The sequence below is a fragment of the Labrus bergylta genome, chromosome 20, assembly GCF_963930695.1.
Source record: "Labrus bergylta chromosome 20, fLabBer1.1, whole genome shotgun sequence".
In the NCBI taxonomy this organism is placed as follows: Eukaryota; Metazoa; Chordata; class Actinopteri; order Labriformes; family Labridae; genus Labrus; species Labrus bergylta.
The window spans coordinates 17,629,080-17,644,637 of record NC_089214.1 but is presented as its reverse complement, the minus strand read 5'-3'; the positions used below and the strand labels follow the sequence as shown (position 1 = coordinate 17,644,637).

The following is a 15,558-nucleotide window of genomic DNA, read 5'->3' as shown; positions in this document are numbered from 1 at the left end:
CTAGTGAATATGATACCTGATGTATAATGCAAAGCTGTAGAATAAGTGACATTTCAAATAACTGCAGCTCAACGACCAACCAGAGTGAAAAGAAAACAGAGAAACAAAGATGAGAGGATCTAATTATGGGATTTATGTCACTATTTTAATCATAGGACCTACATTCACTATTTGTACTACTAAAGAAAACATTGTAATCTGCGATGGCCGGGAATCGAACCCGGGTCAACTGCTTGGAAGGCAGCTATGCTCACCACTATACCACCATCGCGATGCAGAAGAAAAGTTCTGTTGCCAACTCAGCAGTTTCCTCAGCATGCGTTTGACTGAGAGAGGGAGGAGAGGGGGAAAAGGAGGAGGAGCCGATGAGAGGAAGAAGGAGGGGCACAGTGAGTCATTTTGAGATACAGATGCAGTTGTAGCTCTTTAGTTCTGTAAATGCTGCTTATTATATACCACTACATAACACTGCAACTGTAAAAAAAAAAAATGAAATATTGGTCCCTTTAAAGGGTTAATGCAGAGATGTTCCCTGCTGGAGTCAGACTGTTTTCTTCACCACATTCTTGTCATTCTTTTAATCGCTAAAAGTTACAGAGCGGCAAAAACAGTCAGGCGAGATTCACAAAAATTGGCATTTGGGTTGCAACACAGACACATAACTCATGCACATTGAAAACAACAATCCTTGACCCAAAGTTGAGCTGTGACTATAACATTCACAGTGCCCTACTTGTCTTCTGCTCAAAGTAATGTCATGACTTGTGAGGGTTTCTTGAATTGCTTTCGTTCACACCTTGGGATTTGTAAAGCAGACTAAAAAAAAACATCACAACATAACACTCATTATTCCGCCCACCAGAGATGCATGGAGAGATGCAAGGAAACGATGCAGAGGAGAGAGGAAACAAGGAAATATGTTTTAAGAGACATGAGACGTCCGTTCCACTGAAACGGCTGATCACTGTTCAGTTGTCAGTCTGTTTTCACAGAAATACACACTGTATTATTTCTAATAAAGTACACACAGTTTAGTCTCTTTATGTTACCTGATAACAAACACCTGCACATGAAGAACAACCTGCAGATAACTTACAACCTAAGGACAATTTGAAGTATGTCTATGTTTATTTATTGACACATTGCTTCATGTATTCATCTATGTATTTATTCCAGCATTTGTTTTATTATCCATTTATCCTTTTTTTCTATTGTACTTAAAGTCATTTTTTGTCCCTCCTTAAGAAAACAATGTAATCTGCGATGGCCGGGAATTGAACCCAGGTCAACTGTTTGGAAGGCAGCTATGCTACAAAAGAATTATAAAAACACATCACCTTAAGATCTTTAATATGCCAGGCATTTTCTCTACATGTTGCAAACTAAAAGTTTTTCCCTTTCACTGTTTTAATAAAAATGGTTTCATAAAGAGCTTCCTCTAGCCTGGTAATGAATTGAAAGAAAGGTCATTCCCTGTCTTCGTTCTCTCATTCATGAGTTGTAAAATCCAAAAAAACGATATCAACTCAAGCAATAATGGTACATTTTTATTTCAGACCTGAGCAGTTTCCACAAGATCTGATGTTTTGATGCAGAACAGAGGAGCTAACTCTTCTGTGTTATGACTTAAAAGAAGCATATCAAGTTTTTTAATGAAACCAAAAACATACTAACCCTTACTCTCTCTCTCTCTCTCTCTCTCTCTCTAAGATTTCTCCTTCTCCTTTCTGATTCCATTATAATTAACAGTGCAAGCAAACCAGGGGCGCTGGAGGTTACTTTTAGATAGGGGTGTAATGAGAAGTCAGTCTATATGATGACATCACACTACCTGCTGTGCAAATTCATATTTCATGAATTAATCTTTGCACTCAGGATTGTAAATACTTCAATAGTATTAACAGTAGTTCTTACTGATTTTAGAAGATTTCACACTTGAGCAGATGGCAACCCTTCAACCCTTGCAGTGAAAGTTCTAACAGGCATGTCCTGTTTAAAACAAACAGAGCAGTGAAGGTGACAAGCATAAGTGCATATGCACACTCAATGAACATTTGAGCTGTTTGGACAGTATTAGTCTGAAAACAGAGACTGCAGTCTGCAGGGTTTTGTTACTTTAGAACAAATCATCAGTTGATGTTTAATTCTCATCTGTTATGTTAGCACGCTCTTACACATCTGTATAAGCTCTCTCTCCCTCCCTCTTAGAGGTTGTTCTAAAGTTATTAAGAAATAAGCAACTAGAACCAAAATATAGGATTACTTTAAGTTATGCTGCGCTGTCTGACAGGATGATCACACGTGTTTGATGATGTTTAAAACTGCTGAGAGACTCCTCAATGTGTGCACAACAATTGAAAAGCTCTGACCTGCAGGACAGAGTTTAACTGTTTATTTCACTTTTTCTGAACACGGGTCACACCTCTTCTAAATCTGCACTTTTTCCGCTAAGAAAACAATGTATTCTGCGATGGCCGGGAATCGAACCCGGGTCAACTGCTTGGAAGGCAGCTATGCTCACCACTATACCACCATCGCAATGCAAGAGAAAAGTTCTGTTGCCAACTCAGCAGTTTCCTCAGTGTGAGAGTTTGAGGAGAGGGAAAAAAAACAAGGAGGAGCTGATGAGAGGAGGAGGGAGGTACTCAGAGAGAGAGGAGAAGTTGTAACTCTTTAGTTCTGTGAAAGCAGCTTTTTAAGTATGAGGGACAAAAATGACTTCAGAGCAGATAATTCAACAAATGAATGAATAAATGAATAAAACATTGTAATGTATTTATTTTGTCAAATGTATTCATTTCCACTTGTATTTGTCTGTACTCGTATCTCCTTGTTGTACAAGGAAATAATTAATTAAGTGGTTGGTCCTAACATTACTCTGAACCCCCCCCCCTCCCCACCGGATTGTTGATGGACGGTCTGCCTCCCCCCACCCCCTTGCTTCGTCATGAGTCGGGGAAGATTTCTGCCTTTTAATAAGACAGTTTTTTTCTTACCACTGTAACTTTGCTGCTTTGCTAAAGTGCTCATGATGGATAGGCCGGGTCTTTGTAATATAACAATAAGTAAGGTCTTTTTACCTGCTCTTTTGTAATGTTAACAGACAAAGAGTAATCTATTTTACCTGCTTTTTGTAAAGTGTCTTGAGATAACACTTGTTATGAGTTGACGCTATACAAATAAAATTGAATTGAATTGAATTGAATTGAATTGAATTGAATTGAATTGAATTGAAGCAGGATTGAAGCAGGATTGAAGCAGGATTGTTCAATTTGTAAACCCAGACAGAAGCAATCGATTCCTCACATTTTTAACTATTAGCTTAATTTTAGCCAGTACTAGGCTAATGACGTCCCTTAGGGCAGTGTTTCCTCGACCATTATATTGCGGGGGCGCCCCCCGCCCCCCCTGAAGGTCAAGTAAAAAAATAAAAATATAAGATTCATTTTTGGACTCTTTGTGCATTTATTGTAGGGATATGATAGTGGATAGAGTCGGAAATCAGGGAAAGAAGTCATTTAAGGATACCTTTTTGATAGAAAATGACATCTGTCATTAAAAGTAACACATGAACACCAAGATTCCTTCAAGTGTTTGCGTCGTCATGTCGCCGAGTCGGCTTTACCCCACCCCCCAACACTGTAAACACTGGAAACACTGCTTAGGGTACGCTTCAGTTCCCATAACTGCATGCATGCATCCCTCACTTATTGCCTCCTCCACTTGCGTCTTAGTCCCGCCCACCAGAGATGCATGGAGAGATGCAAGGAAATGATGCAGAGGAGAGAGGAAACAAGGAAATATGTTTTAAGAGACATGAGACGTCCGTTCCACTGAAACGGCTGATCACTGTTCAGTTGTCAGTCTGTTTTCACAGAAATACACACTGTATTATTTCTAATAAAGTACACACAGTTTAGTCTCTTTATGTTACCTGATAACAAACACCTGCACATGAAGAACAACCTGCAGACTACTTAAAACCGAAGGACAATTTGAAGTAAATCTATGTTTATTTATTGACACATTGGTTGATGTATTCATGTATGTATTTATTCCAGAATTTGTTTTATTATCCATTTATCCTTTTTTTCTATTGTACTTAAAGTCATTTTTGTCCCTCCTTAAGAAAACAACTGCTTGGAAGGCAGCTATGCTCACCACTATACCACCATCACGCTGAAATGAAAAGTTCTGGATAGAATTGTATCTCTTATCAGACTTATGATCAATCCTTTTGTAGAGTAGTAATACCACAGTGCAGAAATAACTTTGAACAAGTTTAAGTCCTGCTTTGAAAGTGACCTGCATCAAAATGATGAAACTAAATAGACTGGTCTCCCAGTGTCAACCTTGTGACACTGGGAGATATTTATGAGTTAATCATTAACTTACCTACAGTCAAATCTCCAAATTTCTAGTGCAGAAACATTTACCTCACAACTCCACTGTTGGAGAAACAACAGGTGCTAACTACTTCTCAGAGTTTGAAACAGTGTGATGTTGTGAGCAGAGTGGGATTCAAACCTGGGCAGAGAGACCCCAACAGTTTTCAAGTCCATCACCTTAACCACTCGCCCAGAACATTGCTTAACAGCAGAAGTGGCATTGCTCCATAAAGTGTTTGTAGATGACTCCCATGAATCTCCAAAGGCTGAGCACCAAAGCTGGAGTGTAGATTTTCAGGAGGGTTTTCATGTTACAGTCTCTGAAACTCTAGTGAATATGATACCTGATGTATAATGCAAAGCTGTAGAATAAGTGACATTTAAATAACTGCAGCTCAACGACCAACCAGAGTGAAAAGAGAACAGAGAAACAAAGATGAGAGGATCTAATTATGGGATTTATGTCACTATTTTAATCATTGGACCTACATTCACTATTTGTACTACTAAAGAAAACATTGTAATCTGCGATGGCCGGGAATCGAACCCGGGTCAACTGCTTGGAAGGCAGCTATGCTCACCACTATACCACCATCGCGATACAAGAGAAAAGTTCTGTTGCCAACTCAGCAGTTTCCTCAGTGTGAGTTTGAGGAGAGGGAAAAAAAACAAGGAGGAGCTGATGAGAGGAGGAGGGAGGTACTCAGAGAGAGAGGAGAAGAAGTTGTAACTCTTTAGTTCTGTGAAAGCAGCTTTTTAAGTATGAGGGACAAAAATGATTTAAGAGCAGATAATTCAATAAATGAATGAATAAATGAATAAAACATTGTAATGTATTTATTTTGTCAAATGTATTCATTTCCACGTGTATTTGTCTGTACTTGTATCTCCTTGTTGTACAAGGAAAAAATAAATTAAGTGGTTGGTCCTAACATTACTCTGAAGCAGGATTGTTCAATTTGTAAACCCAGACAGAAGCAATCGATTCCTCACATTTTTACCATTATATTAATTTTAGCCAGTACTAGGCTAATGATGTTCCTTAGGGTACGCTTCAGTTCCCATAACTGCATGCATGCATCCCTCACTTATTGCCTCCTCCACTTGCGTCTTAGTCCCGCCCACCAGAGATGCATGGAGAGATGCAAGGAAACGATACAGAGGAGAGAGGAAACAAGGAAATATGTTTTAAGAGACATGAGACGTCCGTTCCACTGAAACGGCTGATCACTGTTCAGTTGTCAGTCTGTTTTCACAGAAATACACACTGTATTATTTCTAATAAAGTACACACAGTTTAGTCTCTTTATGTTACCTGATAACAAACACCTGCACATGAAGAACAACCTGCAGACTACTTAAAACCGAAGGACAATTTGAAGTAAATCTATGTTTATTTATTGACACATTGCTTCATGTATTCATGCATGTATTTATTCCAGCATTTGTTTTATTATCCATTTATCCTTTTTTTCTATTGTACTTAAAGTAATTTTTTGTCCTTCCTTAAGAAAACAATGTAATCTGCGATGGCTGGGAATCGAACCCGGGTCAACTGCTTGGAAGGCAGCTATGCTCACCACTATACCACCATCGCGCTGAAGAAGAAAAGTTCTGTTGCCAACTCAGCAGTTTCCTCAGTGTGAGAGTTTGAGGAGAGGGAAAAAAAGAAGGAGGAGCTGATGAGAGGAGGAGGGAGGTATTCAGGCACACCGTAGATCATCTTCTCCAGTGTCTCCCTGTAGTCTCAGTGATGGAAAACAAACACTGCTGCCTCTTTAAATGTCTCATTCACTGCTGCCTCTTTAAATGTCTCATTCACTGCTGCCTCTTTAAATGTCTCATTCCACTTATTAAAACTCTCAGAAAGCTCGCCTCATAAGTCTTAAGTAATATTGACCTTATGACATCAAACATTTCACTTTGTGACTCTTCCTTAGAGCTGATTTGTTCATTTAATGTCCTAGCCTTCCATCTTCAAGAAGGTCCTAATTTATTTCAAAATAAAAGCTGGATTGAATTCAAACAGCAAGTAAAGTATTCTCAGATTGAGACAAACAAAAATAAGAATTAAAGCCAAACATTTTTTTTAAATTAAGAAATAATGGCAACTTGCCATTAAAATCCAGCTCACTTTTTAAATTTAGCAACAATCCTGATTTAAAATTGAATTGACAGCCCTATTTTGTCTATGTTTGAATCCTGTGTTTGACAGGTCTCGATTTAGAATGTAAATTTAAAAACATAATAAAAACGTCAGGCTTCAGCAATCACAATATATTTAGATTTTAAGCAAGGCACCATCTTTAAATGTTACAAAACTAAATCAGTTCATTCTGAGCTCAGCAGATCATGGCAAGCCTGCAAAGCATGATTTAGATGTATCAGACGTGATTTTCTTTGTGTTTCTCTTTACTACGTTGCATTGTTTGGATTCAGCATGGTTGTCATCCTGCTATTTAGCATTATCCCAATCTTAAGTGTTATATGGCATTGCTTCTTTTGCTTTTCACTTCTTCACAAGATCTCTATTTCGAAAGTGTTTATTCCATTTACAGACTGTTTCTACACGCTCTTTAATGTTTCATCAAAGACACTTCCTGACTTCTCTTAAATGTGTGTATATTTGTCATTTCTGGTATGTTTATATGTTTGCTGATATACATTTATCCTACCAAGCTTGAAAAATAACAAAGGAAATTACAAGTAAAGGGGTCTAGGGGGATTCTTCTGCAGAATAAAGATGAGCAGGTAGATTTATAAAAAAAGACGTGCTTTAGATAAAGAAATAAGTGACAGTGGAAGAAGTACTGAGATCTAAAAAGCAGCCTTTAAGAAGTAATAACAAGTTTAAGTCCTGCTTTGAAAGTGACCTGCATCAAAATGACCTAATGAACAAACACTACTTCTAAGTAGACCAGTCTCTCAGGTTTATTAAAGAGTGTACAGTCAAGCTGTGCACTCTCAACCTTCTGACACTGGGAGATAACTACAAGCTAGTCAATAACTTAAGTACTTACATTTAGTCAAATCTCCACTTTTTCTAATGCAGTAACATTTACCTCACAACTCCACTGTTGGAGAAACAACAGGTGCTAACTAATTTACGGAGTTTGAAACAGTCTGATGTTGTGAGCAGAGTGGGATTCAAACCTGCGCAGAGAAACCTCAACAGCTTTCAAGTCCATCGCCTTAACCACTCGCCCAGAACATTGCTTAATGACAGAACTGGCATTGCTCCATAAAGTGTTTGTAGATAACTCCCATGAATCTCCAAAGGCTGAGCGCCAAAGCTGGAGTGTAGATTTTCAGGAGGGTTTTCATGTTACAGTCTCTGAAACTCTAGTGAATATGATACCTGATGTATAATGCAAAGCTGTAGAATAAGTGACATTTAAATAACTGCAGCTCAACGACCAACCAGAGTGAAAAGAGAACAGAGAAACAAAGATGAGAGGATCTAATTATGGGATTTATGTCACTATTTTAATCATTGGACCTACATTCACTATTTGTACTACTAAAGAAAACATTGTAATCTGCGATGGCCGGGAATCGAACCCGGGTCAACTGCTTGGAAGGCAGCTATGCTCACCACTATACCACCATCGCGATACAAGAGAAAAGTTCTGTTGCCAACTCAGCAGTTTCCTCAGCGTGAGTTTGAGGAGAGGGAAAAAAAACAAGGAGGAGCTGATGAGAGGAGGAGGGAGGTACTCAGAGAGGAGAAGAAGTTGTAACTCTTTAGTTCTGTGAAAGCAGCTTTTTAAGTATGAGGGACAAAAATGACTTAAGAGCAGATAATTCAACAAATGAATGAATAAATGAATAAAACATTGTAATGTATTTATTTTGTCAAATGTATTCATTTCCACGTGTATTTGTCTGTACTCGTATCTCCTTGTTGTACAAGGAAAAAATAAATTAAGTGGTTGGTCCTAACATTACTCTGAAGCAGGATTGTTCAATTTGTAAACCCAGACAGAAGCAATCGATTCCTCACATTTTTACCATTATATTAATTTTAGCCAGTACTAGGCTAATGATGTTCCTTAGGGTACGCTTCAGTTCCCATAACTGCATGCATGCATCCCTCACTTATTGCCTCCTCCACTTGCGTCTTAGTCCCGCCCACCAGAGATGCATGGAGAGATGCAAGGAAACGATGCAGAGGAGAGAGGAAACAAGGAAATATGTTTTAAGAGACATGAGACGTCCGTTCCACTGAAACAGCTGATCACTGTTCAGTTGTCAGTCTGTTTTCACAGAAATACACACTGTATTATTTCTAATAAAGTACACACAGTTTAGTCTCTTTATGTTACCTGATAACAAACACCTGCACATGAAGAACAACCTGCAGACTACTTAAAACCGAAGGACAATTTGAAGTAAATCTATGTTTATTTATTGACACATTGCTTCATGTATTCATGTATGTATTTATTCCAGCATTTGTTTTATTATCCATTTATCCTTTTTTTCTATTGTACTTAAAGTCATTTTTTGTCCCTCCTTAAGAAAACAATGCAATCTGCGATGGCCGGGAATCGAACCCGGGTCAACTGCTTGGAAGGCAGCTATGCTCACCACTATACCACCATCGCGCTGAAGAAGAAAAGTTCTGTTGCCAACTCAGCAGTTTCCTCAGTGTGAGAGTTTGAGGAGAGGGAAAAAAAACAAGGAGGAGCTGATGAGAGGAGGAGGGAGGGACTCAGAGAGAGAGGAGAAGAAGTTGTAACTTGTTAGTTCTCTAAAAGCAGCTTATTCAGTGTCTGACACTCGATAAAACCATTACTGAAAACATGCAGGGTTTACTAAGGAGAGGTCAAAGCAGATAGGCTGAGTTGTTTTTAGTTTCCGTCTTCTCAGTTCTTACTTTCTTTGCTGAAAGTGTTTGTGGGTAAAGAACTCATAACTAACCTGAAGTTCCAAGAAAGCTAAGTTCATACATAACACTCAGATTCATTTAATGACTGAAAGTGACCCAACAAGCTGCTGTGACAATGACATGGATGTTTTTGAACAACACCTTGTCATAAAGTTAAACTTCTCTTACTCAAATCTTCTGATTTCTCTTTAGGTTTTTGTTTTTTTTGCTCTAAAAATGTCACATTGATGAATTTTTTTCGGGCTGTCAGCATTTACAAGTAAATCATAATTAACCTCATGCTATTTTGTCCTTTCAGGCACACCGTAGATCATCCTCTCCAGTGTCTCCCTGTAGTCTCAGTGATGGAAAACAAACACTGCTGCCTCTTTAAATGTCTCATTCACTGCTGCCTCTTTAAATGTCTCGTTCACTGCTGCCTCTTTAAATGTCTCGTTCACTGCTGCCTCTTTAAATGTCTCATTCACTGCTGCCTCTTTAAATGTCTCATTCCACTTATTAAAACTCTCAGAAAGCTCGCCTCATAAGTCTTAAGTAATATTGACCTTATGACATCAAACATTTCACTTTGTGACTCTTCCTTAGAGCTGATTTGTTCATTTAATGTCCTAGCCTTCCATCTTCAAGAAGGTCCTAATTTATTTCAAAATAAAAGCTGGATTGAATTCAAACAGCAAGTAAAGTATTCTCAGATTGAGACAAACAAAAATAAGAATATAAGCCAAACTTTTTTTTTAAATTAAGAAATAATGGCAACTTGCCATTAAAATCCAGCTCACTTTTTAAATTTAGCAACAATCCCGATTTAAAATTGAATTGACAGCCCTATTTTGTCTATGTTTGAATCCTGTGTTTGACAGGTCTCGATTTAGAATGTAAATTTAAAAACATAATAAAAACGTCAGGCTTCAGCAATCACAATATATTTAGATTTTAAGCAAGGCACAATCTTTAAATGTTACAAAACTAAATCAGTTCATTCTGAGCTCAGCAGATCATGGCAAGCCTGCAAAGCATGATTTAGATGTATCAGACGTGATTTTCTTTGTGTTTCTCTTTACTACGTTGCATTGTTTAGATTCAGCATGGTTGTCATCCTGCTATTTAGCATTATCCCAATCTTAAGTGTTATATGGCATTGCTTCTTTTGCTTTTCACTTCTTCACAAGATCTCCATTTCTAAAGTGTTTATTCCATTTACAGACTGTTTCTACACGCTCTTTAATGTTTCATCAAAGACACTTCCTGACTTCTCTTAAATGTGTGTATATTTGTCATTTCTGGTATGTTTATGTTTGCTGATATACATTTATCCTACCAAGCTTGAAAAATACCAAAGGAAATTACAAGTAAAGGGGTCTAGGGGGATTCTTCTGCAGAATAAAGATGAGCAGGTAGATTTATAAAAAAAGACGTGCTTTAGATAAAGAAATAAGTGACAGTGGAAGAAGTACTGAGATCTAAAAAGCAGCCTTTAAGAAGTAATAACAAGTTTAAGTCCTGCTTTGAAAGTGACCTGCATCAAAATGACCTAATGAACAAACACTACTTCTAAGTAGACCAGTCTCTCAGGTTTATTAAAGAGTGTACAGTCAAGCTGTGCACTCTCAACCTTCTGACACTGGGAGATAACTACAAGCTAATCATTAACTTCAGTACTTACATTTAGTCAAATCTCCACCTTCTTCTAATGCAGAAACATTCACCTCACATCTGTTCTGTTAAATCTGTTGAAACTTCTTTTCTGAGTTTGAAACAGTGTGATGTTGTGAGCAGAGTGGGATTCAAACCTGGGCAGAGAGACCCCAACAGCTTTCAAATCCATCACCTTAACCACTTGCCCAGAACTTTGCTTAAAAACACAAGTGGCATTGCTCCATAAAGTGTTTGTAGATGACTCCCATGAATCTCCAAAGGCTGAGCGCCAAAGCTGGAGTGTAGATTCTCAGGAGGGTTTTCATGTTACGGTCTCTGAAACTCTAGTGAATATGATACCTGATGTATAATGCAAAGCTGTAGAATAAGTGACATTTAAATAACTGCAGCTCAACGACCAACCAGAGTGAAAAGAAAACAGAGAAACAAAGATGAGAGGATCTAATTATGGGATTTATGTCACTATTTTAATCATTGGACCTACATTCACTATTTGTACTACTAAAGAAAACATCGTAATCTGCGATGGCCGGGAATCGAACCCGGGTCAACTGCTTGGAAGGCAGCTATGCTCACCACTATACCACCATCGCTATGCAAGACAAAAGTTCTGTTGCCAACTCAGCAGTTTCCTCAGTGTGAGAGTTTGAGGCGAGGGAAAAAAAACAAGGAGGAGCTGATGAGAGGAGGAGGGAGGTACTCAGAGAGAGAGGAGAAGTTGTAACTCTTTAGTTCTGTGAAAGCAGCTTTTTAAGTATGAGGGACAAAAATGACTTAAGAGCAGATAATTCAACAAATGAATGAATAAATTAATACAAGTCCTTATTACTGTCTCCCCACCGGATTGCCTCCCCCCACCCCCTTGCTCCCTATCCCTCTTCTTGCATCTTATCCCATCTCTCCCCTATCCCTTTCCAACCCCGGTGCAGTCTAGGCCTGTGAAGGCTGTTTCGTCATGAGTCGGGGATCCGGCCGAAGATTTCTGCCTTTTAATAAGACAGTTTTTTTCTCACCACTGTAACTTTGCTGCTTTGCTAAAGTGCTCATGATGGATAGGCCGGGTCTTTGTAATATAACAATAAGTAAGGTCTTTTTACCTGCTTTTTGTAAAGTGTCTTGAGATAACACTTGTTATTGAATTGAATTGAATTGAATTGAACTGAATTGAATTGAAGCAGGATTGTTCAATTTGTAAACCCAGACAGAAGCAATCGATTCCTCACATTTTTAACTATTAGCTTAATTTTAGCCAGTACTAGGCTAATGACGTCCCTTAGGGCAGTGTTTCCTCGACCATTGTATTGCGGGGGCGCCCCCCGCCCCCCCCTGAAGGTCAAGTAAAAAAATAAAAATATAAGATTCATTTTTGGACTCTTTGTGCATTTATTGTAGGGATATGATAGTGGATAGAGTCAGAAATCAGGGAAAGAAGTCATTTAAGGATACCTTTTTGATAGAAAATGACATCTGTCATTAAAAGTAACACATGAACACCAAGATTCCTTCAAGTGTTTGCGTCGTCATGTCGCCGAGTCGGCTTGTCCCCACCCCCCCAACACTGTAAACACTGGAAACACTGCTTAGGGTACGCTTCAGTTCCCATAACTGCATGCATGCATCCCTCACTTATTGCCTCCTCCACTTGCGTCTTAGTCCCGCCCACCAGAGATGCATGGAGAGATGCAAGGAAATGATGCAGAGGAGAGAGGAAACAAGGAAATATGTTTTAAGAGACATGAGACGTCCGTTCCACTGAAACGGCTGATCACTGTTCAGTTGTCAGTCTGTTTTCACAGAAATACACACTGTATTATTTCTAATAAAGTACACACAGTTTAGTCTCTTTATGTTACCTGATAACAAACACCTGCACATGAAGAACAACCTGCAGACTACTTAAAACCGAAGGACAATTTGAAGTAAATCTATGTTTATTTATTGACACATTGCTTCATGTATTCATGTATGTATTTATTCCAGCATTTGTTTTATTATCCATTTATCCTTTTTTTCTATTGTACTTAAAGTCATTTTTTGTCCTTCCTTAAGAAAACAATGTAATCTGCGATGGCCGGGAATCGAACCCGGGTCAACTGCTTGGAAGGCAGCTATGCTCACCACTATACCACCATCGCGCTGAAGAAGAAAAGTTCTGTTGCCAACTCACCAGTCACCTCAGTGTGAGAGTTTGAGGAGAGGGAAAAAAAACAAGGAGGAGCTGATGAGAGGAGGAGGGAGGGACTCAGAGAGAGAGGAGAAGAAGTTGTAACTTGTTAGTTCTCTAAAAGCAGCTTATTCAGTGTCTGACACTCGATAAAACTATTACTGAAAACATGCAGGGTTTACTAAGGAGAGGTCAAAGCAGATAGGCTGAGTTGTTTTTAGTTTCCGTCTTCTCAGTTCTTACTTTCTTTGCTGAAAGTGTTTGTGGGTAAAGAACTCATAACTAACCTGAAGTTCCAAGAAAGCTAAGTTCATACATAACACTCAGATTCATTTAATGACTGAAAGTGACCCAACAAGCTGCTGTGACAATGGCATGGATGTTTTTGAACAACCCTGACAACACCTTGTCAAACAGTTAAACTTCTCTTATTTAAATCGGCCAGTTCATATTGATGCTTTATTTTTCACATTGATGATTTTCAGCATTGACTAGTTAATCCCGATTAATTGAGGTCTAAAATGAATGCAATAATGTAAATTCAATTCATAGGGCCTGATCAACAAAAGGATTGTGCTGCCTTCGGGGGGACTAAACCTGTGTAAACAAGAGAAAAATGAAGAATGTACTCCACAAATAACGAGCAATTCAATGAAATGCATGCAAACTGCCAAGCAGACAGCGTCCTTGGTGCGCCTGTCCTATTTGCATGCATGTAAATTCGGGAATATTCAAAAAGTTGGTGAAAAATGACCCCCTTCCTCTCAAATAAGCCTTGTTGCAAATACCATGTAATTGACAAAGACCAGCACTAAGTGCAATAGGCAGTTATAGTGAGGCCGTTTAACTCCATGGAGACGCATGTACTATTAGGGCACTCTCTCTCTCTCTCTCTCTCTCTCTCTCTCTCTCTCTCTCTCTCTCCGCTTACTCAATTGAACGCCAAAGGACGGCACATTGCACTCAGCTGGTGGTAACTGGGGCTCAGCATTTATAATAACTGTGACATGCACACTTTCCAGTGATCAGGAAAACAATTCTGCCTCTGTATGACTTTGAAATAAATGATCTGTTAAGTCTCTCTATGATATTTTGTCATTACTATTATTAATGTAACCATGAGCGACTTCACACTTCATCCACATCTGTGCACATCTTTGGACCCTTACTTGCTCCATTTAGAGAGTAAACTTTTTTCTACAACTCATTTGACACTAATTTGAGATTTGTCAAGTCTGGCATTAAAAAAAACGGAAAAAGACGCAAAACAAAAGCAGACTGCACGGAGCAGGAAAACTTTGTGGGTGTGTTAACACTGGCATATAATTAGTGTAAAGTATTTTGTCGATCGGTTGATACAACGGGGCAGATTGCAGGTGCTATTTCTGAGCAATTCATGGTGCTATTCGCAGATGCAATACATTCTTAGTGGCTCAGTCCCTCAGTGTATAACCTGTATTTTCACCTTTGCTTTAGTTGTATTATTCACTTACCTGATGAACTGATGCACTGTGTCTACTGCCAAGGTTATATATTTTTTTATCATGACTTATAATTGAAAATTCCAATTTATATAAAACATTATAACAACCTCTGTAACTGCCCTCAAGTCAATATTAAGTCAAGCACGTGTATTACTTTAATGTCCCTATCCTTTTTAGTTCCACATTTTGACCACAAGATGGCAGTGGTTGCACTGACATCACCATGAGTGACTCAAACATTAAGGTGCATGCAGTCATAGTTGCGCAATAAAAAGGGACACAGTGTGATGTGATGTGAGTGTTGATGAACTATACCTTGAAGGCCTTGACATGAAGAAGATAGATGTCCTCTATAACCTCCAGTGGTTTGAACAATCCTCAAATGTCCAGCCACACTTCAAAGGTGCTGCCACTCATGCGATGCACACATGCAAAAACACAAAGAGAATATTACAAAAATGTAATTGTGTAGCTTATAAACTTTCTATTAAAATATTTAGTTAATTAAAGCTCCTTCCTTCTCCAAAACATTTAATATTACCATTTAACACAGGAGCTCAGAATTACAGTCAGAAAAATCGAGTAAACTGTGCAGAAGAAAAAGCTATTAGGCGATTCAATCATTCGCTAACTTAAGTTAACTACGACTAACTTGTCTTTAGCAGCGACTTGCCTGTGACGTCGCCTTTTAGCAACACCTTCACCTGTCTGTGGTTTTGGTTGTTGACGTTTTTATTTCTAAATGTGAGTGGGTTACGCCACCATTAGGCTACACTTCGGCTAAAGTAGACCTTTGTCCAGTCCGACTCCGCGTGTGCGCTTCTGAGGGCACCCTTAATGAATCACGTGACGTCATCACGTGCCTTAATTGACAATCGATGGTTACAGTTTCATGTTACAGCACAAGTGTACTTTGTAAAGAGCCACACATTGCATTCATTAGGGCAATACGAGTTTGAAATGCCTGTTTTTACC

At 38.6% G+C, this 15,558-nt stretch overlaps 8 non-coding genes across 8 annotated transcripts; all 8 read right to left on the bottom strand.

The window, feature by feature from the left end:
- Positions 1-199: 199 nt before the first annotated feature.
- trnag-ucc (transfer RNA glycine (anticodon UCC)) lies at positions 200-271 on the bottom strand. The gene has a single exon. It is a non-coding gene; the product is annotated as a tRNA-Gly (tRNA).
- Positions 272-2,466: 2,195 nt separating this feature from the next.
- Positions 2,467-2,538, bottom strand: trnag-ucc (transfer RNA glycine (anticodon UCC)). The gene has a single exon. It is a non-coding gene; the product is annotated as a tRNA-Gly (tRNA).
- Positions 2,539-4,914: 2,376 nt separating this feature from the next.
- On the bottom strand, positions 4,915-4,986 carry trnag-ucc (transfer RNA glycine (anticodon UCC)). Its single transcript has one exon. It is a non-coding gene; the product is annotated as a tRNA-Gly (tRNA).
- Positions 4,987-5,913: 927 nt separating this feature from the next.
- trnag-ucc (transfer RNA glycine (anticodon UCC)) lies at positions 5,914-5,985 on the bottom strand. The gene has a single exon. It is a non-coding gene; the product is annotated as a tRNA-Gly (tRNA).
- Positions 5,986-7,928: 1,943 nt separating this feature from the next.
- Positions 7,929-8,000, bottom strand: trnag-ucc (transfer RNA glycine (anticodon UCC)). The gene has a single exon. It is a non-coding gene; the product is annotated as a tRNA-Gly (tRNA).
- Positions 8,001-8,923: 923 nt separating this feature from the next.
- On the bottom strand, positions 8,924-8,995 carry trnag-ucc (transfer RNA glycine (anticodon UCC)). The gene has a single exon. It is a non-coding gene; the product is annotated as a tRNA-Gly (tRNA).
- Positions 8,996-11,456: 2,461 nt separating this feature from the next.
- Positions 11,457-11,528, bottom strand: trnag-ucc (transfer RNA glycine (anticodon UCC)). The gene has a single exon. It is a non-coding gene; the product is annotated as a tRNA-Gly (tRNA).
- A 1,470-nt stretch (positions 11,529-12,998) lies between these two features.
- trnag-ucc (transfer RNA glycine (anticodon UCC)) lies at positions 12,999-13,070 on the bottom strand. Its single transcript has one exon. It is a non-coding gene; the product is annotated as a tRNA-Gly (tRNA).
- Positions 13,071-15,558: the final 2,488 nt, after the last annotated feature.